This window comes from Rissa tridactyla, chromosome 17 (genome assembly GCF_028500815.1).
Source record: "Rissa tridactyla isolate bRisTri1 chromosome 17, bRisTri1.patW.cur.20221130, whole genome shotgun sequence".
Lineage (NCBI taxonomy): Eukaryota > Metazoa > Chordata > Aves > Charadriiformes > Laridae > Rissa > Rissa tridactyla.
Window position 1 is genome coordinate 5,434,479 of NC_071482.1, and position 22,556 is coordinate 5,457,034.

General features: G+C 59.5%; 1 protein-coding gene across 3 annotated transcripts in view; it reads left to right on the forward strand.

Annotated features, from left to right (window-relative positions):
• The window catches only part of LOC128918597 (opioid-binding protein/cell adhesion molecule homolog), a 319,462-nt gene that overhangs the window by 260,225 nt on the left and 36,681 nt on the right, over positions 1-22,556 (forward strand). The window lies entirely within an intron of this gene.

Below are 22,556 nucleotides of genomic sequence, written 5' to 3' on the forward strand. Positions count from 1 at the left end.
CCGGCATGTTGCAGGGAGCGCTCGAGTGAGGGCTGTTTGTCGGTGGGAAGGCGGCTTTTGCTGGCTGAAGGTCCTTTTCCAAGTAGCCCTCAAGGTTAAAGTTGGATGCTCCTTCCAGATGGTCTCCATCTGATGCATCTCATTACGGGGTTGAGCCGCCTCGCAATCCTGGCCTCCCAGTGCCAAGAATAACAAGGAATGGAAGCCAGCAACAGCGATCGCTGCTGTTAGAAGGGCAGAAGATGATTTAAGGGTCAAGACAAGACCATATGGCCCATGAAGGCCCCGTCGTAACAACCCGGAGGAATATAAAACAACTTGCGTTGGCCATCATCCTTCCTGCCTCCTGTCAAGGCCGTTTGCTGTAACCTTTGCAAGTTCAGTTCCCCGGCTCCTTCTTGCTCCGATTCCTGCCCTGAGCTGCTTTCCAGTGCCCTCTGGGTCCCCTCGTGGGGTGTCCTCGCTGGAAGGGGGAGCAGAGGCGTCACAGGGTCTCCATCCGAGGGCTCAGTCCGCGTGTCACCGTGTCTGGCTTTAGGGCGAGCCAGTTGACCCTGCGCGTGTCGCTGCGAGGTTGGGTGGGATCCCTGTCGGCACCCAAGGGTGCGCCGGAGGATTTACGGCCTCTGCCAGGATTTCCCACGTTCAAATCGATCCGAAGTGGTCTCTCAGCGTTACTGGTGGCTCACCCCTCCCCTGCCTCCAGCCCCTCCGCCCTCAGCCAGCCCATTCGCTAAGCTGGGTAAGCCGAATCTGGCTGGTCTTTCCTCAAGATTTATGAGCCCCTGGAGTGCGTTGTCTTCTCCGAATAGTCTGGGGCTCCCCCGCGGGCTCCCAGCCTTCCTTTACCAAATTTTGATGTGGATATTAGCTGCCAAACGATAACTCATTCCCGTGGAGGTTGCGCTCTCAGGGCAGCGGGGGACCCCAGCCCTCGGTCGGGAGACGGGTACATCTGCACCCCGTGTGCTTGGGGACCAAGGTGAAGTGAGGCACCTCGGCACGACCTATCCACGTGCTGTGGCCACACAGATAAACCCGTATTTCCGAGGGCGGAGTTGATGCTTTCCCAGAGTGCCGGCGGCAGCGATGCTCCATCCTATTCCCAAGGCTTTTTCCCCAAAAGCCTGTACGCGTGGATGTCTGGGATGGTGTGGGCAGCCACACCTCGGGGCCGCGGCTCCTCACCCCAGCGCCGTGTCTGGGTCCCGCTTTGGTGCCAGGAGAGCCACCGTTCTCCGCTCGGCACTCGTCCCGCAGTCCATTTGCCCAAGGGAACACTTACAGCGCTGACCTTAAAGAGCAATTTCGGGCAAGCACAGAGCAGCTCAATTGTTCATAAACCTGACATTTATGTCTCGGAGATTCTTCCACTGCAGGATGCGCCGCTCTTTATGATTTTATCAAATAAAATGCCCCTTCGCCTCCCACCAACCTCTTTCTCCTTCCCTGATGTTTTGTAGGGCAATCAGCGCGAACAGAGGGCTCGAAGGCATCTGCCTGTCCTTAATGTTGTGGCGCGGAGAGGGTTAGGGAAATTGTGTATGCGTTAGGTAGCGCGAATGGGTAAGACTGTGCTCTGGCCCTCTAATGTTGGTAATTACCGAGCGGGGATTAGGGACTTGCACTTCGCGCACGTCGAGAAATGGAGTATTAAATGTAAACAGATCAAACTACCTGATAGACCCGACGAGTTTATTCCTGTGATTTTCACCGCTCCGCCGAAACCCTTCCCCTGCTCTCGGGTCGTCTCCCTGGTTTTCACAGGGATGAAGAAGCCCTTGGCCGCAGGGCGGGTTTGTAAGGAGCGCTGTGTGCGTGTGAGCCAACGTAATATCAGTGTCATCCTGAAACGGCGGCTAGCCGGGGGGCAGGATAAGTAGCTGGGGTGCAGGGAGCGCGTCTTCAGCTCCTTGCTTCCCTTCGTGTTTCCATCTTACGAAGCCGGAGCAGCAGCCGTGGCCAGAGGCACCGGTGCGAGATGCCGCGGTGCGACGCGGTCCTGGCCTGGTGGGGATGGTGACCTGAGACGGGGTGCTAGCCCTGCTGCTAGCCGTCCTCCCGCCAGGCTGGTCCTGTCCCCCGGCGCCTTCCCGCTTGCCGCACGGGGACCCCCACCGCATGAACAAACACCGCTTGCTCTGCTGACCAGGGCACCTTCTATCGTGTCTATTAAAATCAGCTCCGCATGGAGAGCCTGCTACCCTGGAAGTGTTAATTAGCTTTCTCCCTCCTCCTTCCCATATTTTCCCACCTCAATCTTTAGAAGATCTCTGAACCAGGAGATCAATGCCTCCCGCTAATCGGCTCTTCAGCAGCTTAGAGAGGCACCACGGAATACTCTGTTTAATTCTCCTCCAGCACCTTTGCTCATCATCCTTTCCGGCCCCGGAGCCCCAGGCAGACGCCCATTGACACCCATCTCAGAGATCCGGCAGGACCTGCACACTGCGGTGGGAGGAGCAGGGCTGGGAGGGGACGAAGCAGCGGGAGAGAAAGGAGAAGGTGGTCCCTCGGGATGAGTTACGTGGCGTGGGCGTGCAAAGCATGCGAGAAGGGTGAAAGTCCTGTCTCTCAATGCTCTTGTTGCTTCCCGGTTGCGTTGCCTCCCATCTTGTCCTCTCCCTCAGTGGCCGGGGATACAGATTGTGTTGTGAAACTGTGCCGGTAACATCACAGGCAGCAAACGCTCCTCTTGGCCACTCCGCGCAGTGCCGGAGACTGGAAGGGCTTTTCGGTGTGGGTCAAACCCCCGAATCATGCGGTCTGCAACGAGCTGTCTCTCCGAGTGGTCGTCCCCATCAACAGGGAGATGCGGGAGGACACGGGAGCGTGCAGTCACCTTCCACATGCCGCCACGGTCCTTGTGATACCACCCATCCTTAGGCTTTTTGGGTGCCTTCAGCCATGGGCCATGGGCGTTAGGAGCTCTGCCCTTCCGTCGCCTCCCCAGCCGCTCGGCTCCCGACCATCCTCCTATGGCCGTCCTCCCTTTTGCGGGAGCAGGACTTCTCCGGGGTCACTTGCCTTGGGTTCATGCCGGCAGCGCCATGCGGTGCCAGGGAAGTAAAAAACCAGGGCAGCGTAAATAGCCTGGCGTCACTCTGGGGTTTGGACAGAGTCCCCCGTGGGTGACAGTCGTCGTGCTTTGGCTCGTCGGCTAGTGCTAGACAGGTTTATCAGAGGCTGCGTCTTCTCTGTTGAGAAGACGGTGGCCTGGATTTAGCTGCAAGGACCTTAATAAGCCTTTCCATCTCCGACTGCTGTGATCCAGCTAAATGGCTGCGAGCAAAAGCCCGCGTGGAAATGAGAATGCATGCTAATGAGCTGTGTTGCCAAAACCAGAAGGAACCAACTCTACAGGGAGTTTGTACTCTTTATTTTTTTTTTTCCCCGCTACCCAAGTTCAATAGCAGTGAATTGCATATTTCTCTGAGGCTTCTCAACAAACAATTTACAGTGTAAATATATTTGTTGGCATGCAAATCACTCGGCATTATGAGTCTTGATTAATATTATAATGTGTTGATGAAAGCCTGTAAGTGGTTCTTGGAACGAAGGTTCCTGACAAAGATCGGCTGTTTGGGTGCCCAGTGTTTGTGGAACATTAGATTAGGGTGCTTTTTTCCGTTGTTTTGGTTTTTTTTTTTTTCGCCCCCAGTGTGTGTCGTTTAATGAATTGTTTCTTCCCCCCCTCCCTCTGTTGACGCCGCCGAGCGCCAAGCGGCAGTGGCGCGCTTCAAACATCAATTAATTAATGCGACCGAGCTCTTCCCCGCACCGCTGCGACCCCTTTCTGCTCCTCGCCCCCCACGTAAGAGGGATGCTGCTGCCTTCCACCTCGCCGCGGGGTGGTCCTCAGCCCCCGCCGCCGCTTTCGGTGCCGCTTTCAGTCCTATCTGCTGGTGATCCGGGTGGCCACACGTGCGTGATGCTGGGGAGGGACACGCCGCAAAGCTAATAACAGGGTTATTAGCAATTCTTGTGCTCGCCGGTAGCCGGGCCAGTACGCGGGGCGGCAAATCGGTGTGTAGACTGAGTTGCTTGATGAGGAGGGGAGTTAATGAGGCTCAATTGCCTTCGGAGCCATCTCCTGGCGCCTCGCCAGTGCGGAGGAAGGTTTGCGGGAAGCACCGGCCCCGGTTGCCCAGAGAAGCTGCGGCTGCCCCATCCCTGGAGGGGTTCGAGGCCAGGTTGGACGGGGCTTGGAGCAACCTGGGCTGGTGGGAGGTGTCCCTGCCCAGGGGCGTCATGCCCATCAACGACACCATCTTTAAGGTCCCTTCCAACCCAAACCATTCCGTGATTCTATCCTCCTCGCCCAAAGCGGGCCGCTCTGGGTGCTGGGTGGCCCCAGGGGACGAGGATGCATTTCCAGCCCCTCTCTGGCATTTCCTTGCAGAGACGGTAGAGCGCAAGCGGTGACAGGCTTCGGGACGCGTCCTCCCCCCGCTGGCCCGTATGACGGCTGCTCCCGTTGCCATTTTCCTTCTACCCTTTGGAGCTGAGCTCCCGAAGGTGTCAGGACAAATGCCACTCTCATCGGTGCCGATGTGCTGGGAGATGATGCCCAGGCAGGCAGGCGGGAGCGGGGAGAAAAGGTGCGGGGGGGAAAAATAACCCTCTTTAGCAGTCGACGGCGCCGGGTTTAGTGACAGCCTCAAGTTTTGACCTTTGTTAACTGCTGTTTTGCTCAGAGAGTGACAGGGAGCGCCGCGAAATACCGAGTTTTGTGCTTGTACGGCTCCGGAGAGCTGTGCAGGTCGTGCAGGGCTCTGCCACGATGTGCCAGCGAGGGCTCGAACGCTGTAAGAACTGGCAGTTTTGGGGCACCATCTCCCCTTTCAGCAGCATCCCGTGCTTGAACCGGCTCCTGGGGTTTGCTCTTCTTCCTCTCTCTGGAGTCCTGAGCGGTTTTCCGCAGGTCACGGCGCATCCAGGGTCAGCAGGGTGGCACGGCCACCGTCCCCACCGCGCTCGTTGCCCTCCACGCGTGGCAACTCGCGCCGAGCGCTCGGAGTCGGAGCCTGGCAGGGAAAACGCGGGCACCTAAAGGAGAGACGGAGAGAAGCGGAGGGGGGAAAAGAGCGAATGAGCACACGCGTGCCTTAAAAGAACATATTGCCTCTTCCCCCCCGCCCCTCCCTTCCTTTTCTTTTTTTCTGAAAGCCTTTTTCCAGCACTTTTAAATGGTTGCCAGGGAAACAGAGCAAGGGAGAGTGGAAAGGTTAGATGGATATTGGACGAGGCTAATGCACTTGTTTCAACCAAGAATTGACAGGTGCTTAGGACACCGAAGGTCCTGATAACTCCTCATTTGCACGGCTCCTTTGCCGAGCCTCGAGTACCTCCCTACCGCCATTAATTGTGTTTTAATCATTGGCCAATTATAATCCATCTCCATCAGGGGATCCCTAATGGTGGGTTTATGGAGCGCGTCCGCATGTTCCTTAGCCCTTCCGGGACACTGGGGATGAAATATTGGGTACGTTGGGCCCTGCTGGAACGGGCCGTCTGGCTTGATGGGAGCTTGACGCCGGCGGAGATCCTGATGGAAAACGTGGGAATTGCAGCTGGGCGGCCCAAACGCGGGATGAGAAGTGCCAGAGGGAGCCGCGTTTGCACATCACCGGCTGCTTCTCCCAGTGAGGAGACTGGCGTGAGAGCGATGGTGATGGGAAAATCCGGTTCGTGCATCCCCTCATCCCCTGGGACACATCCCCAGCCCCGTGCCCGGCGGTGGCAGAGCTCCCGGCGGCTCCCTGCCCACCAGCAGCTCCACAGGGCTGGTGGGACCCGCGGTCCCCGGGCGCTAGCAGCCCCCCTTGGCTTTTTCACCTTCCTCCGGGTTAAAAAACAGAGAGGAATGACTCGCTATGGATTTCTGTCGCCGTTGCAGCGCTCGGAGGGCTTTTTCCTCCCTCCCCGCCCGCCCCCATCCGCTTTAGGTTTTGTTTTTGTTTCGCGTCTGTCTTGTCTAAAATAGCAGCTCCATCTCCGGAATAACCAAGGGGCTTTAAACTAGGCTGTTCAGGATGAGCGTCACATCTGGTATTTGCAAAACACAGCCCGCGATAAATAGCTACGGTGTCATAAAGCGCAGGCTCTGGAGAGGCAAGGGTGGCGAGTGAGGCTTTTATTGCTTTTTGGGTTTTGTTTCGTGTTTTCCTGGGGAGGGCAGAAGGTTATCGGTTAAAGGAAAAATCCAAGCAAAACCCCAGTGGTGTTTGGGGGTGTGATGGCGGAGAGGAGCGACGGCGTGATGCTGAGGCTCTGCCCCTGGTACCCCGAGCCCCACGCGCATCCATCACCTTCCAGCACTGACGGATGCGGGGCGTCCTCCCACCCGGGCCTTTCCAGGGTGACTTCGGGGGACTCTGCCCTCATCCTGCCACCGAAACGCCTCGCTGAGACCTCAACCCACCTTTTTCTGAGCTGTAGCGAGCCGGGGAGGGAACAGGTTTAGTCTTTGCCTGGAGCCACAAATAGAGCTGCTCGCTGATCCTTCTTGTCAGCGGCTTCCCAAGCCCGCCGCCTATCCATCACGCTTGAGCGATGGGTACCGGGCCAGCGAGGAGATGCGCGGCGCTCAGATCCCTATTATGACATTGTCGGTGTCACAGCTGAGTGTGAGGGACTCGTGAAATGTCACTTCAGGTATTAGAAAATGACTGTGCCTCTGCCGCGCTCTGGCTCGTGATCCGAAGCGCTCTTCCTCCCCGGCAGTCCCGACTGGAAGGGACTCTGCCTTTGAACGCGGTATCGACGCTTCGGGGTTTTTAGGGAAAAGCGTGATTTGAGCGGTGGTGCGTGGAGCGACACTGGCAGCCCCGGGCACGCTCAGCCCTGCCAGGTCCTTCGTGAGCATCTCCCCCTGCTTTGGAGGGAGCCCGTGCTCGCGAGAAGCGAGGAACTTGGTCCTTGTCACCGGCTCCGTCAGGAGCGACGTTGGAGCATCCAGCACCCGGATGCAGCCGCGTCTCCCGTCCCTTCCCGGTTGTGCGTGGAGTTGCTTTCTCCACCGAAAGGCTGTTGAGTGAGTCGTGCCGCACGTGACCCCGGAGCTGGAAAAAATAGGTTATCCTATGCCTGATGCGAGCCCGGCTCTTCCCGAAACCATTCATGAACCTTAATTCAGGAGGTATGGGGTGGCGAGACGGAGCAACGGCTTCAGCGGTGGCACGGCAGCCGCTGCAGGGCTGCCTCGCACCGAGATGAGCTCAGAAAGCGGTCGCTGGGTGGGAGTGACCCCGTTAGCAGCCCAAGTGGCTCCTTCTCGGTGCCATCTGTCTCTCCCAGTCGCATGGTCCCGTCCCCTCGGCGGCAGGTCTGGCTCCGGCGGCGTGTCCCAGCAGCGCCCACCCGAAACGTGCCTCGCGGTGGGCAACGGGCTCCCCGTCGAGCTGGCGTCATCCTGCTTGAAAGAGAGATCAAGAACGGGAAAGGGGTTGGGGGACGAGGAATGATTTGTGAGGCATCGGTTGGCCAGGCAGGGCATTCTCAGCATATTCCAAAGTAATTTAGCATCATCTATTCCGCCTGCAGTGGGAGCTTGTTGCGGAAAAAGACAGAAAGGGAAAAAAAATAAAAAATACGCCACATAAAGAACTGAGAAACCCCCTTGATGGGACGGTTAGAGCTTGAAGTTTCTGTTTTTCCTGAGGGCGGCTGTCTCCTCTCCCCGGTTCTCTCTGTAAATCAAACCGCCGTGTGTCGGATCGGCGGCTCCGTCTTTCCCGCGGCCGCTTCCCCGCGGCCTCCCCGTGCGCCGCGGGGACGTAATCGCCACCGAGAACGGCTTGAAGGACACAAGCGCGGGAGCCGAGAGGACGATTTGTAGTGAATAATTTAGTGGCTGAATTTAAAGCTTTTGTTCTCCTCGCAAATTACCTGCGAACTGCATGGGAAGGCTTTGATCGTACAAATTCATTTTACATCGTCTCTATCTGCCAACAGACCCACCTCCCCGCTTCGCCGGGGTTTTAACCGATGGATTTTTTCCGTGCCCATCGGTGTGTTTTTGGGGGTGGGCTGGACCCTGCTCGCTCCTGTAATTAGCCTGTCATTTTGGTGGGTGCGGTTGTAATTACTGCCACAGGATCCGGCTTGCACTGGTGTAAGTGGGAATAATTTCATGGCGTGAAGACTTTGGTACCCACCATCCCCTGCGTGTCACGGGATGTCTGCGCAGCCCTCGGAGCATCTTGCTTTTAGGTGGAAGGGGAGAAGATGGGCAGGGATGAAGGCAGGGATGCCCAGGATGGGATGCCCGGGCAGGGATGCAGGCAGGGATGCCCGGGCAGGGATGCGGGCAGGGATATCCGAGCAGGGATGCCCAGGCAGGGATGCAGGCAGGGATGCGGGCAGGGATACCCGAGCAGGGATGTGTGTAGGGATGCCCAGGCAGGGATGCCTGTAGGGATGCCCAGGCAGGGATGCAGGCAGGGATGCAGGATGCTCGGACAGTGTGCAGTCCAAGGTTGCCTTCCCCCTCCTTGTCCCGGCAGCTCTCCTTTTGCCCCATCCAGGGGCTGTTCTCTGCATCCCTAGCCTTTTTGTGCTTGGTATGGATGGTTTCTGCCAAAGCTCTCTGCCTCCCCCGCCGTTCAAGCAGCAGCGGCTGTTTGGGGCTGGGGAATTCAGCAAAGTGCATGTGAAGGAGGCCGCGGTCCGCCTGACGAGAGCTGCCTGAAACGAAGTTGTATCGCGCTCCGAGAGCAAATTATCCTTCTCGGCTTTTGGGGAGAGGCCTCGCCGCAGCCCCACGCGAGAGCTCGCCGCCTCCTCCTCCTCCTCGTCTGGCTTTATATCCCCGCTCCCCTGGCAGGCGCTGCAAATGCTCACTCATCAGGGCTTGCTCTCCGTGCTAATGGCCCTCTATAAATAAGCCCCAGCAACAGTGATAGAGAACAATCATAAAAGGCAGGCGCATAAATTAAAGCCGATGTTATAATAAACTAGACAAGCCCTTCATGGAGGGTTTTATGTTTCTCCTTGAGTCGGCAGCTTTGCCAGGAGAAAATGATATCTGCGCGCCCGGGCTCGGTCCTCCGTCTCCCCGCTCCGTAGGTGCGCGCGGTATCGCCATCCCCCCACCCCCCTTTTTTTTTTTTTGGCAATTACGGGTAGAAAAGCCTCAGGAATTTCCCAGAACGGCTCTCGGCTTCCCTTTACTCGGGTCCTTAGGCTGCCGGCAGGCCCGCGGATTAACCGTCTGGGGTGGCTTTGTAGCTTTTAGGTAGCTATAAATGAAACGTAATGCCCGTGGGTGGCTGAGATTGCCAAGAGCCCAGCCCTGTGCCTCCAGGGAAAGGTGGAAATCGTTGCGTTCGCCCCGGTGAGCTGCGATGAAACCTTTCGGAGCCGGAGAGAGATGCCCGGGTATGAAATAGCAGCATCTTGGCGCGGATGGAGATGCGCACGTGTTATCTCTGAAAGGCTGCTCCTTCCCCTTTGCCCCGAAGCGTCTCGCCGGCCAGCAGAGCACGCAGCGGTGGCTTGGCGCGCAGGCTTTCCGCCGTGCCTCGGGAGCGCTATACGTACCGCTCCCAAACTCCGGCCTCTCCCAGCGAGTTCATAGCTGTCTCTCCGCATCACGTCCTGCATGGTTGAAGCTTGGCAGGGCGAGCGGGAGCCGCAGACGGAGCCGCCCGCTCCCAAAGTCCGACTTTTCCCCGCGGTGAAGCCATCCGGGAGGTGCAGCAAGTCGTGCCGCGGCCGTGGGGTCATTCGGGGCTGGAGTTCGCGCCCCAGCGAGAGCAGGAGTCGTTCTCCTGGCCCTGCGGCCACGGCATGGTGCTCTTGGGGGGAGCTTTGGCAGAGATGGGGTCTTGGTGAGGTCCCACCGGCTCAGCCCGTTCCCAAGCCCCGTTTGGACGCTGTGGAGGTGAGCTAACGGCCCTGAGAGCCAGCAGTGAGGATGGAAAGTCCCAATCCAGGCTCCGAGCTTGCCTTTGAGCCAGTCATCCATCCCTTACGGTCCTTGTTGTGAAATCTAGGTAACGTCCCTAAGGTGGTCGGTTGGGGATGGGGAAGCGGCAGCAGGTTCCTGGGCATCCTGCGGGCTCTTGTGCCCCAAGCGCGCTGGGTTTTGGCTCCGCAGAGGCCGCGCCGAACATAAGGCACGTAATTCCCCGTGTCTTAACTACTTCGGTGGCAAGGAGGGGCTGGGTGCCATCAGGGAGGTGTCACCCCGTGCCTCTTGCAGGACGCAGGGGGGGACAACCAGGTGGAGAATTCTAGGCGTCTGGCTCATCGTTAGGTGTTCAGAGGATTGCCAGGACACGTTCAACTCTGTGAACTGCGTTCAGCTCTTCATGCAGCTCCGTGGAGTGGCACGGGTGCGAGGAGGGAAGATGCCGTGTGGGGTTACGCGGGTCTGGGGGCAGCTGGAACCGCGTCCTCCTGGTGCTGGAGCATCCTCTCCCTCGGTGTGGCCAGTGGGATTATGTGCAGGAGGGCAGGGGGGAAGGAAGGAGAGGAGGGAGAGGGATGGAGGCAGAAAGGGAGGGATGGGGCGAGGGGACGTGCAGGTCGGCTCCGCTTTCCGCTCCCCCGCACGCTCTGGCCCGAGCTCCCCCTCGTGTTCAGCCGCACATATTTCTCCAGCGTTGTCCCGATGGTCTGTCTCCTCCGAGCGAACGCAGGGATGTACGATCTTTCCTGCCACGTTTGTGCCGGAGGAGCCGGTCCCCCATCGGAGGAGCCGGTCCCCCATCGGGCAGCGGGCTCGCGTTTTCCTGCGACCGAGGCATCCCCCCTGCTCCCCAGGGAAGTTCCAGCGTCGGAGCCACCCCTCGCCTTCCCGAATATTCAGGCTGGAGACGGATACTCGGACGAGCTCCGGCGAGAGCCAGAAACCCGTAGTTTTGGTGGTTTGAGGGGAGGCGTGTGTCGCAGACGTGCCCCGGTGTGTCCACCCCAACGCTGCCATGCCGGCACGGTGTCGGTCCCCTCCGGAGGCTGCTCCCTGTCACCCCCGCCGCCGCTCACCAGCCCCTCGCTGGTCTCGCATGGGGTCGTTTTCTGCTTCATTTCGCCCCCCCCCGAGCCTTGGATTATTCCCCCCCGCCCCGACCCGTTCCCGAGCTCTCGGCTTTCTTCTTCGTCATCCCGGCTGGGATGAAATATGACTGGAGCCACGCAGCGCCGCGATGGCAGCTCCCCTCGGGGACTGTTTGCCCGCATCACCTGTCGGATCGGGAGCCGGCACGTCCTTGGAAAAATATGTATTTCGGGCCGCCGGGCTGCTAATTTGCAAGGCCCATTACTCAAACGCAACATTAAAATGGCCATCCATAAAGCAGCGCCTTTATCCGCGCCTCCCCCTCGGTCTGGACTCCCCGCGCCAGGTATAGGCTTCCTGTCAAGCCGAAGAGCCAAAAGCAAAGATTTATCGATAGGTACCTTGACTCCGGCTTGCATTTTAATTGTGTCGCCCTCAGCCTGTGCCGAGAATAAACTCGGTGGCTATCGCGTTATCCTCGCTTCATCTCCCCGGATGAAGGCCCCGGGAGAGGTGCGGGATTATGGAGTCTCTAAGAGGGTTTTTCCCACGTCTTTTCCTCTTGGATCGTCCGTACGGATTGGCAGCCGAAATACCATGAAGATGGGAGGGAAGGAGGCGGGGAAGGAGTCCCGAGCATCCTCTCGGTGCCTCAGTCTCCCTTGATGGAGGAGCTCTGTCTCACCCTCTCCCAGTGCAGCGAGGCTGCAGGGTGGGCAAGCGCTTGCCCTCGGCGGCCACCTCCGCTGTGCTGGGGCGGGAGGCAGAGGTGCCGGAGCCGAAAGAGCTTTTTGGAGGGCGGGATTTCACGCCTGGCGCTGCCAGGAAGGGAGAAGGCAGGCCTGTCGGGGAGGAGACGCGCCGAACTTTGGGGTCGGCTCGTTCATTCGTTGGTTCGCCGCGTAGCTTGGCGCGCGGGGGTGTGGGGAAATCCTCCTCGCCTGCGCCGCACGACGCCGGTGTCTCGCTTAACGCGGGGGCAAGGTTTGACCCGGCGCTTTCCGGCGGAAGCGACGCGTATTTATTGGCGCATCCCTCGCTCGCTCGGCGTGGCAGACGCTATCTCAGCAAAACGGAGGCCAGTACGAAAAGCAAAGCAAAGCAAAAGTGGCTCGGCCGTGACCGCGTCACTCTTAACTTGGGTGCGGAGCCACCTTTTCTTGGAGCAGGAGGGAGGACCAGCCACAGAGGTGATGCTCGCGGGATGCTCCCAGCCGCGCAGGGACCGGCCCTGCCAGCTCCCGCCCGCCCCGGGCGCCGGAGCTGGTCCCCTGCCTCAGTTTCCCCATCGATAGCAGTGACATAGAGAAGTGACGTACGTCTTAGCCCGCGGGGGAGCGCGAAATGCTCCCTTCGTTAATAAGCACAAGGCGCTTTGATATTTTTAGATGGAAGTGCCACGTATTGATATAATATTACTGTACCTCATTTGACTTCCTTCTCGATCGCAAGCCCCCTCTTGATCCCGTTACCTGCGGTAACAGTTATCTGGCTATATTTTATCATCTGAATATTTCAATTAAATTACTTTGGGGGGGGGGCGGCAGGGGGGAAGAGCCGTCGCCGAAGTTGGAAACGATCACTGTATCACTCCAACTTCCCTCCATTCCCAGAAGGTTAATTGAAAGGCAGCCATCTTGGTGACGTTTAGACAAATGAGGATAATTATGTGTTCTCCAGCTCTTTGAGAGGTTAATTGCTTAGATGTACGAAGACTTGAAGAACAAAGAAGGAATAAATCAGAAGCGGGACGGTGATCTGATAATGTAATTTGGTATATTCACGTACAACTCAAACAAATAAACCCCCTAATTGCACGAAGTCGTTGGGCGGCGCGGGGTTGCCGGCATCGGTGACCCAGCCCTCGGCAACGCTCGGAGACGGGCTACCAGCGGGAGACGGAGGTCTCCTCGGCTGGCTCCCGCCTAGGGGTGGTGGCTGTTCACCTCGCGTGGGTCGTGACTTCTTCATCTGGCGGGGCCACAGAGCCGTCGTCCGGCTCCCGGGCGCCCATCACGCGTAGCATCCATCCCTTATCCCGGCGGCCAGACGGCGGGTGGAAAGCCCGGGGGTCGGCGGAGGCGCGGGAGCGGCGAGCGGAGGATTTCCTCCGGTGGGCTGTGTTTTTTTGCCTAATTGCCAGTGAAATCTCTGCAAATGGGCAATTAGGTTCTTGGGCTGACGGCTTACCCAGGCCGTTTACAGGTGGCGCGTTTGGCAGGAGCGCTTCGCGGCGGTCGCCGTGAAATAGGGCTTCACCCTCCATCGGCAGAATTTCCCTCTTTTTAGAGGTTATTAATTCTCCCCGTGCGGATTTCACGCTTGGAGAGGGATCATCCTGAAAGCAGCTCATTTTTTGCCTTTTATTTCGCCCCGGTGCTTGAGGCGAGGGTGCCAGCGTAGCCTGGGAGTCGGTTTGTCCGTCCCTCCGCCCCTCCATTCTGCTGGGACGGGAGGCGGGAGGCGCTGGGAGCGATGTCCCGGCGCCAGGGACGCAGGCAGAGGGCGTGGATTTTCCCCTCGCCCATCCCTGGAGGGTACCGCAGCACAGAGCTGAGTGCCGGGAAAAATCGGGCTTTTATCGAAGGCTCGGGGCTGCGCGAAATGCCAAGCTTTCCAGCCGGTATCAAATACCGCTTCGTTTTTCAGCCGTGGGGGTGAGGAAAATGGTGGGTTTGGTTTTTTTTCTCCGCCGTGCGCTTGGGGGTGAAACATCTTCATCAGGACCCTCCTTTCCCCTTCTGCCGGGTCTCCGGGGAAGATGGAATTGATTTCAAATGAGAAAAAGCCTCCCCACCCCTGACGCGCGAGGAGCCCCGAGCCTCGGCCTCCGAAACACTGGCGTGCGCTTTTTCCCGACTATCTGTCAGGCCTGTCTGAAATTGCAGTTTAATTCTCCGTATTTGCTCTTGTATCGTGCATTAAGATACAGCGAGTTTATCCAGCAGTCCAGCTGTTTTGAAGATAATTACTACAGAACTCAACCTGATGTAAAATAATCCTCCCGGGCAAGCAGCCAAGAGCCGGAGACTTATCCTCCGAAGACTGAAACCTCTCCATTACCCTTAAGAGCCGCCGAGATAGGAGCGGGCGTCTCATGACAAATATATTTTCGGTGGTAATTAACGGGGGGGGGTCGGGAGAAGAGGTTTGCCTTCCTCCCCCCGGCTTCTATCGGGCACGGACCGACCGATAGCGTGAGGACCGTGGGCGATGGAGACCTGGATGGGTTTCCATCCAAAGCCAAACCCTACGCGCCGTCATTTCACCCAGGAAACCATGCGGCGGTTGTCACCTACGCGCCTTTCTGCCATCCCCCTTGCCGCATGGGCACCTCATCCTGCGCCGGGGTGGCTTCGGAGCGATTTTCCCTCCTAGAAGCCAGGGATGGATGTACGATCGCTTTGCTGGGGCTGTACAGCAGCTCCTTCTGTCGCCAACACACCCCGGCCCGTGTTTTAATCAAGCTGCCAACATCCTTTCTTCTGTAGCGTCTGCGGGATGCTGCCGCGGCCGCTCTCCCCCGGGTTGAAAGCGGCCCCCTCGCCCGGCTGAGACGGAGACGGTCGCCAGTCCCATCAGGACGGCTGAATCATAGCGGTCGGAGCCTCGTACTGCCGCGCGTTCATTACCGGTGCTTAACTACATGGCTAACTGCAACAGCGAAACAGTTATTTCTGGCTCTCCCCGCCCTGGGAAGGCGGATGAAAAAAAAAATAAATATAGAGACAAAAGGAATAGCAAGGGAGAAACCCAGCCCCAAAAGCCCACCGCAGGCGTAGGGGGCTGCAGGTTCTCGCCTGTACGGGTCCGCTAGCCGCGCCGGCAAGAAACTCCGCGTTTCTTCTTCTCCTTTTGATTGAAGAACACTAGAAATCAGCCGGGGCGCAGGTGCTGCATTGTGTTAGATTAGCGCTGATTGAATTCGTACACGGGCGCTGATTGAGGCGCGGGGCTCTGCCGAGCAGGGGGGTTTGCCGGATCGCGCCCCTCCGCCGGCACCGCGACGCTGTTGGGTCTTTTCTTCCCCGTCGGGATGTAGGGCAGAGCTCCGGCGTAGGGTTGAGGGGAATTTGGCTTCCCTGGCGAGCAGACAGCTCTCCGCCGATGTTTCCTAGGATGGGTGGCGATGCCTTGATGGGAAATGGTGGTGGTCATCAATCATCCCTTTGGAGAAGAGCTGCGATCCTCAACCCGCAGGACGGCCCGGTGGCCACCAGTGGGTCGATGTTTCCTGGGACAGGTAGCGATGCCTCGGTGGTAAATGGTGATGGATGTCGGTGGCATCTTTGGAGAGGAGCTGGGAGGAGGTCCCAGCCTTCTTCGGCCCGGAGGACAGCCCGGTGGCCCCGAGCAAGTTGGGAATCGGTGCCCGACCGCGTCAGGGACCCGGCTTTGGGCAGAGAGCGCAATCGCTTCGGTACGGTTTTGAGCAAGGAACGATGCCTCTCGCTGCACTTCTTGCCACGGCCAGGGTGTTCCTGGACTGGCCGCCCCGACTCAGCGCCATCGTTTTCCGTCTCTCTCTGGGAGACCAGGCGTGGACGCCAGCATCGACTGAGTCCGCTGTTAGCATTGAAGTGCCACCTGCTCTATAAACATCCCCAGTGATCTGCTCTATTCAAAGGCCTCCCGCTTTATTTCTTCTTCTGCCGCCTCATATTTCCTTCTGAAGGTTTCTCCTAAGCTAATAACAGCCGTGAGCCCTTGGGGCCGAGGCCAATGCCCGCCAACCTTCCCCGCCGCCTCCCGGGGGCGCATCCCGACACGTGGAGGCGGCCGGAAGGCGGCTGCGTGGGGAATCGGGAGCTGCGAGACCATAGCCAGAGGCAGTTCGGGAACCTGGCGCCGTCCTGAGGGCAGAGAGCGTTGCTGTTATTCTCCAATCGGCGATGCGTTTGGGAGCAGATTGCAATCGCCGTGACTCGCGTGAGGCAGGGAGGGCAACCGGGAGCTTTGCGACGGGGAGGGATGCGATTTCCCTGCGGGAAAGGGCTCGGGTAGAGCCCGGATCTGGAGCGTGCCGAAGGCAGTGGTGACCTTTCGAGGGGCCGCAGAGCCTCAGTCACCGGGATACGGATGCATTGTCATGTCAGAAATGAGGGACTCATGGCGGGAAAATCCGGTGGGACCTAGGAGCGGAGGGCGCCCGAGTGTCTGTCGCCATCTGACTACCCTTCGCATTGCCCACGATGTTGTCAGGGCAGCGTGTGTCCCCCGCCAGCTGGAAGTAAAAGCAGCGAGGAGCGAAAGAAGGGCTTTAGGAACGAAAGGGAAAGGCTCGCTGGCTTTAACAGAGCCGACTGCGGTTTCTGGCTTTGCGCGATGTGGAGCGTTAATTCAGAAAATCCCGAGAAGGGCTTTGGGGAGAAGACGCGGTCAGGTCGCGGCGGCGGCAGCCGCGTGCAGCCGCTCGTCTCGCCGCTCGTCCCTTCCCCGTGCAGAGAGCGGTCCGTTTCTGAGCCACGTGCAGCGCAGCTCTGCCTGCATCGGCCTTAGCATCGCAGCGGTGCCCGGGTCCATGGTTCCCAGGCTGGGATGCGGGCGCAGGGCAAGCCCCTTGAAAGCCAAAGACGGATGCCGACACGGCTAGAGCTTCGGAGCCCCCGGCTTGTCGCAGGGGCCGCCCAAAGCCCCGCGGATGCTGGGAGCCAAGCAGCCGGTGGCGTTCTGCGCGGTGTGGCACCCTCGGGGACCGCACGTTAAGTCTGGACTGGCTGATGCCTGGTGCGGGCAGCTCCCGCCCTCCTCATCATCTTGCTATCAGTCTAATGCCCGGCAGCGGCAGTCGTGGACCAAAACACCATTAAACTATCTGAAACGGAGCAACTCGGCAGCCCCTGCCCTCGCGGGCTTATTATCTTTGCAGATGGATGTTTTATATTTAGCAACCTCTAATGTATCCATTCGGGGCAGGGATTTTTCACGGGGAGCAGCTTCTACTCCCACGCTCGGTAGCGAGGACGCAAAGAGCCAGCGCCGGGGAACCGGCAGGGAGAAACACACCCCGACAAGCCCCGAGCCTTTAAGGGGGGGCAGGAGGGTCCCGTAGCCCTCAGAGGGAAGGGGAACGATTTGCCGGTGGTCCGGAGCTTGTCGGAACGGCATTGGGAGCGCTCGGGGAACGGGAGCGGCGCGGTAGCGATGGCGCCAGGCAATTAATGCAGTTTGGAGAGAACGAGAGCCGGTGGCACATGGCTTTGCGGGAGGTAACGAGCCGAGCGGTTTACGGCACGGAGGGAGGGAGGTTATGGGGAAAAGGGGAACCGTTTAAGGCTGGCCGAGCTCCCTTTGCATCCCACGTCTTTTCCCACGGAGGCGCGGCGACGGGTCGGGAAAAACTGGCCGCTCGCGGCCTGGATGAGCAAACGACCCGCTGGATCGAGCACCGGCTGGACGGGCGGTCCCAAAGAGCGGCGGTCAACGGAGTTAAACGCAGCTGGCGGCCGGTCGCAAGTGGCGTCCCTCAGGGCTCGGTGTCGGGGACCGTTTCTGTTTAACGTCTTTATCGATGATCTTCATAAGGACATAGAGCGTATCATCAGCAAGTTTGCAGATGACACGAAGCTAAGCGGGAGTGTTGATCCGCATGAGCACAGGGGAGGCTCTACGGAGAGACTCGGATGGATTGGACTGACGGGCCAATGCTAACGGGATGAGCTTCAACAAAGCCGAGCGCCGGGTCCCGCACTCGGGCCACAACAACCCCACGCATCACCACAGGCTCGGGGAAGCGTGTCCGGCAGAAAAGGACCCGGGGGTTCTAATTGACAAGCGGCTGAGTACGAGCCAGCAGCATGCCCGGGCGGCCAAGAAAGCCAACAGCATCCTGGCTTCTATTACCAATAGCGTGACCAGCAGAAGGAGGGTGGTGATTGTCCCCCTGTACTGTGAGGCCACGTGCCTTGAGTATCGTGTCCAGTTGGGGGCACCTCAATACGAGAGAGAGATCGAGGCGCCGGAGCGAGCGCAGAGGAGGGCAACGAAGCCGGCGAAGGGCCCGGAGAATAAATCCGACGAGGAGCGATGGAAGGAGCCGGGACCGTTTAGTTTGAGGAAGAGGAGGCTGAGGGGAGACCTCCTCGCTCTCTACGACGACTCGAAAGGACATCGTAGAGAGGTCGGGGCCGGTCTCTTCTCACAGGTCATTAGGGATAGAACAAGAGGGAACGGCTTCGGGCCGCAACAGGGGAGGTTTAGGCCGGACCTTAGGAAAAAAGTCTTCCTGGAAAGAGCGGTCAGACACTGGAACAGGCTGCCCGGGGAGGTGGCGGAGTCACCGTAGAATCGTAGAATCAGAGGATTGTTAGGGTTGGAAGGGACCTTAAAGATCACCTAGTTCCAACCCCCCGCCACGGGCAGGGACGCCTCCCGCCAGCCCAGCTTGCTCAGAGCCCCGTCCAGCCTGGCCTTAAAAACTTCCAGGGATGGCGCTGCCACCGCCTCTCCGGGCAACCCGTTCCAGTGTCTCACCACCCTCGTGGTGAAGGACTTTTTCCTAATGCCCGGTCTGAATCGTCCCATCCCTAGTCCCTGAATGCGTTTACGGGTCGTTTAGATGTGGCATTGGGGGATACGGTGTAGGGGAGAACTCTGTAGAGCGGGGTTGACGGTTGGACTCGACGATCCTGAGGGTCTTTTGCAACCCGTGTGATTCTGTGATTCTATGATTCTATGACTCGGTGAGCGGGTGGCAAGGGCTCGACGAGAGGTGGCGGAGGTGGGCAATGCCGAGCGGCACATCGCGGTTCCCCTCCGTCCTTGGGGTGCCCGGATAGCGTGGGTCCGCGCACCCCGCATCCAGGTGCCGGGAGGGATGGGCGAGATGGGAGCAGGGATACCATGGGTGGCTCAGAGAGGGCCCAGGGCGCCAGCGGAAGGGACGGGGAATGAAGACGAAGCGCCTCCCACCCTCCGCGCTAAGAATAAATATCGGGGCTGACAGTGACGGGGGGCCGGCGGCGCAGGCCCGCCCTCGGGGAGCCGTCGCGCGAGACCCGCCGTCACACACCGCAGATGCCATCGTAGCCGCGGCTCATTTGACGCTTTGCATTGTTGGGAGAGGATTAGAGGAGCCGCCGGGTTTCGACGGCCCGCTTCTCATTTGCATCTTGAACGAAGCGGGAGCCCAGCCAGGTTGTGTTCTTTTGTGTTTACTTCTGAGGAAGCGTGTTTATTTCCGATGATTACAAATAAATCTCCTCTGCCTTTGCTCCAGCCGCCCGCGATAAAAGGCGTCGGGAGCCCGTTAGCTGCGTAGCCAGGGCGAGCGCCGGAAGGGAAGGAGAAATCCCATTAGGCGTCCCCTGCGAGCGTAATTAGCGATTTGTTCTCAAGGAGGAGGGGGCCGGGGCGCGTGCGCCGCCCCCGTGACAGGTGCCGTCGCTTGGAAACCTCCCGGGGCGAAGCATCCCCCCGGCGCTGCCGTGGGGCAGCGCTCCCGATCCAGGCGAGCTATTTTAGCCGCCGCAAAGTGGGTCAGGCGGCGCGTTTGCGACCGGTTTGGGCACCTCCATTTGTCATTTTGACGAGATGCATTGCCTACAGGAGAGAAGTTGAAGGTTTGGGCTCGAAGGGCCGTAGAAGTATTTAGAAGCAGAGCGTCATCGGCTTGCGTCAAGAAGAGTTCTAACTCAATCCAAAGAGGAGCATCTTCCCTTGAGCCTGGCCGGGAAGCAGTCTCCCGGACTGCCGGGGACGCGCACTGAGCTGTCGGGGTCCCAAGCATCCCATCCTTTGGGAGATTTGGCACCCACAGAGAGGGATTTGCCAGACTTCCGTTATGCCTCCGACTCCGCGCGTGCCGTTTATCCTGCCAAACTGTTGCCAGGAGCGCGTGCCAACGCCGGGCACGATATTTCCCTTGGCGCGGGGCGGATGCTGAGGGCGGCCCCGGCGTCACGCGGATCGGCTCGGCGGAGTCGGGAGCGCAGAAAAGGTCCGCGATGCCGACTGGGAAAGGTGGGGAACGAAGGGAGCGGTGCAACGTCACTGTAACGTCCCGCGAGTAGGAGAAGCGCCGTCAGGGTCATCGATGGACCCGGGCGGGAGCCGGCGGCGAGAGGGATGCGGGGGTCTCTCCTACTAGCTCCGGGAGGAGGGAGCCGGTCACCGTGTGCCACCGAACAGAAAGAGCGCGTCGGCAGAGTTACGCGTCTTGTTGACACCAGGTGAAATGACTCCTTGGCAAACGTCAAAATTAGCATTTAAGGATGAGGAATAGGGGCAATTCGAGGGGAAGCGGCGCGGCGGCGCAGCCGCCGGCTCCCCGCCTCGTGCATCTTCTCCCGCCACCGCGTTCGGGTTCACGGCCCGAGAGGCCACGCGTATCGGGGGGGGCCGGAGCTCGGGCGAAGCCCGGCGTCCGAGGCTCCTCGGCGATGGGTCTGGTGGCGAGCAGCGTTGCGGGAGGCACCCGACGGTGTCGAAAAGTGTCTACTCGAAGGCAGCGAGGGTGAGAGCGGGACACGGATGTGGAGGAGAGGAGGGGACGGGTCACGCTGCACGAAGAAGGGACGAGGTGGCTGCCGGGCTCTTGCGTTTGGGATGCTTTTAGGTCCCCAGATATTCCCCCCGCCTCGCCGATGGGTTTTCCGCAGGTGAGATGCGGGATGGGTTTATTTCCTTCCCGTCTGACAGGCGCTTTATTGTCTTTTGTCCCTCCCGGCCTTGTAAGGCAGGGTTTCTCCCGGCGATGGCTACAGCGCCTTCAGGAGACCGTTAATGGGGGCTTGTCTTTGTTCTTAATTAGATCCCTTCAAGGGAAAACCTCCCGGCCCGCTTTATTATCCGGCTTTGTCGGAGCTCGTCTGCTTTATCTAAACACTTTGCAGAAGTCGCTTTCCCTGTTTGCTTACTGGAGACATTATCATAATCCTGGTCAATTGGAAATAGGTAGCAAAGACGGCTGGGCGGACGAGGGGGAGCCGGCGGCGTCGAGGCTCGCGGAGCTCGCTTTCCGAGCCGGCTAACGAAGCTGGCGGGGGGCTCCTCGCGTCGGGACGTGGCACGGTGTTTGCCTGCAGAACAGCGATTCCCAGGGCGCGGGCAGTCTCGCAGCGGGAAGGCGAGGCGGGGCACGAAAGGCGCCTCCGGAATTGCCGTGGTTGCCGTGGCGGCTGCTGAGCGGCGGCTTTTCTGCCGGTCGGTTCCTCCGACACATCATCAGGAGGCGCAGGAGGGATGGTGTTTGGAAGGAGGGCGGTTTGTCCGGTCTCTCCGCGTGTGTAGGGAATGGGCCGGACTCCAGGGGAAGACGGGCACCGTGGGAGGCACGCAGAGCCGCTGGGACTCGGTTCCAGATGAGCCGTTGAGCGGACGCTCAACCGAAGAGCGAGGGGGAAGGATGGGGAGGAGGTGCCTTTGCCCCCTTGCTCTTGGCATGAGTTTGTTCGAAGGAGGAGTCTCCGAGTTGCTCCCGCGCGTTTGTTCCGAGTGGTTCGGAGGGCGGTACTGGTCGCCAGGCGCCGGCGGCAAGGGACGGCGACGCCGTCCTCGCCCTTCCTTGCGGGAGCGTGTCTGCCCGTGTTAGGGGCACGACTTCTGCAGGTGCGGCCCCAGGCCATCAGCGCGAGCGGCAAAGACGGAACGAGCGACCCCATTTCTCGGGGGTCCCAAAGCAGCCCCGGACCTCCCCAGGGAGCCAACTGGGTGCGCACCGGCCGAAGGCGGGCAGGGCCGGCCGAGCGTACGCGGCGTCGGCAGGGCCTCCTCGTCCCCGTCGCTTCCAACCCTAGTCCTTGCGCTTCGCCCCTAACGAGGCGACCCGAGAGTACCTCGCGGGGCCGTAGTCTGGATATTTATACGGGCGCAGACACGCACGTTGTCTGTTTTACATATCGCTGCCCTGATTTTGCAGCGCGCGCAATGAATAATTTACCGAAGCCGTGTGTAAGTATCTCTTTATTATTCATTATAATGAAGTGAGACAGCAGTAATAGTCCACTAGACTGGAATCCCCCAGGGCCGAACTTAACTCGGCCGCGCTTAGCTCTCCCCCAGTTAATTTGGATGAAGGGAGGGCTCGGCTTCCCGACAACGACGGCGCCGGCACGAGGCCGGGCGGGCTCCCGGCACGCCGTCCGCTCCACGGCGGGCACGGAGAGCCATCCGTCTTTCCCGGCATCCCCCCGCGACGCGGCCGGCGGAGATGTACAGCTCCTGCGAGGGGAAAATTACTCGTTGGCGGGAGGATATACGGCTCGTTCCCGCGAACGGAGCGCCTGGGGGCACCCTCAAGCACGCCAAGCGTCCCCCTTCCCTCCGCCCGATTAATAATCTCAATGGAGGTGACGCGCCACGATCCCGGCAAGGGAGGCGTATAACACCCCCGAAGCCCGTGCGGCGAGGACGGGGACGGCCCGACGGCCCCTCTCCGAATTTACAGGCATGCGGAGAGGGACTCACACGCGTTTCTCGACGGACCGTTTTCCCTTTTCCCTAAGATCTCGTCTGCACAAAGCTGCGGCAGCGTCGGCGGCACAAGCTTGCGCCTAGTTGGGTTTTCCCGGTTTGCTCGGAAGCCGACGAAAAGCTCCTTCGCCGCAGTCCT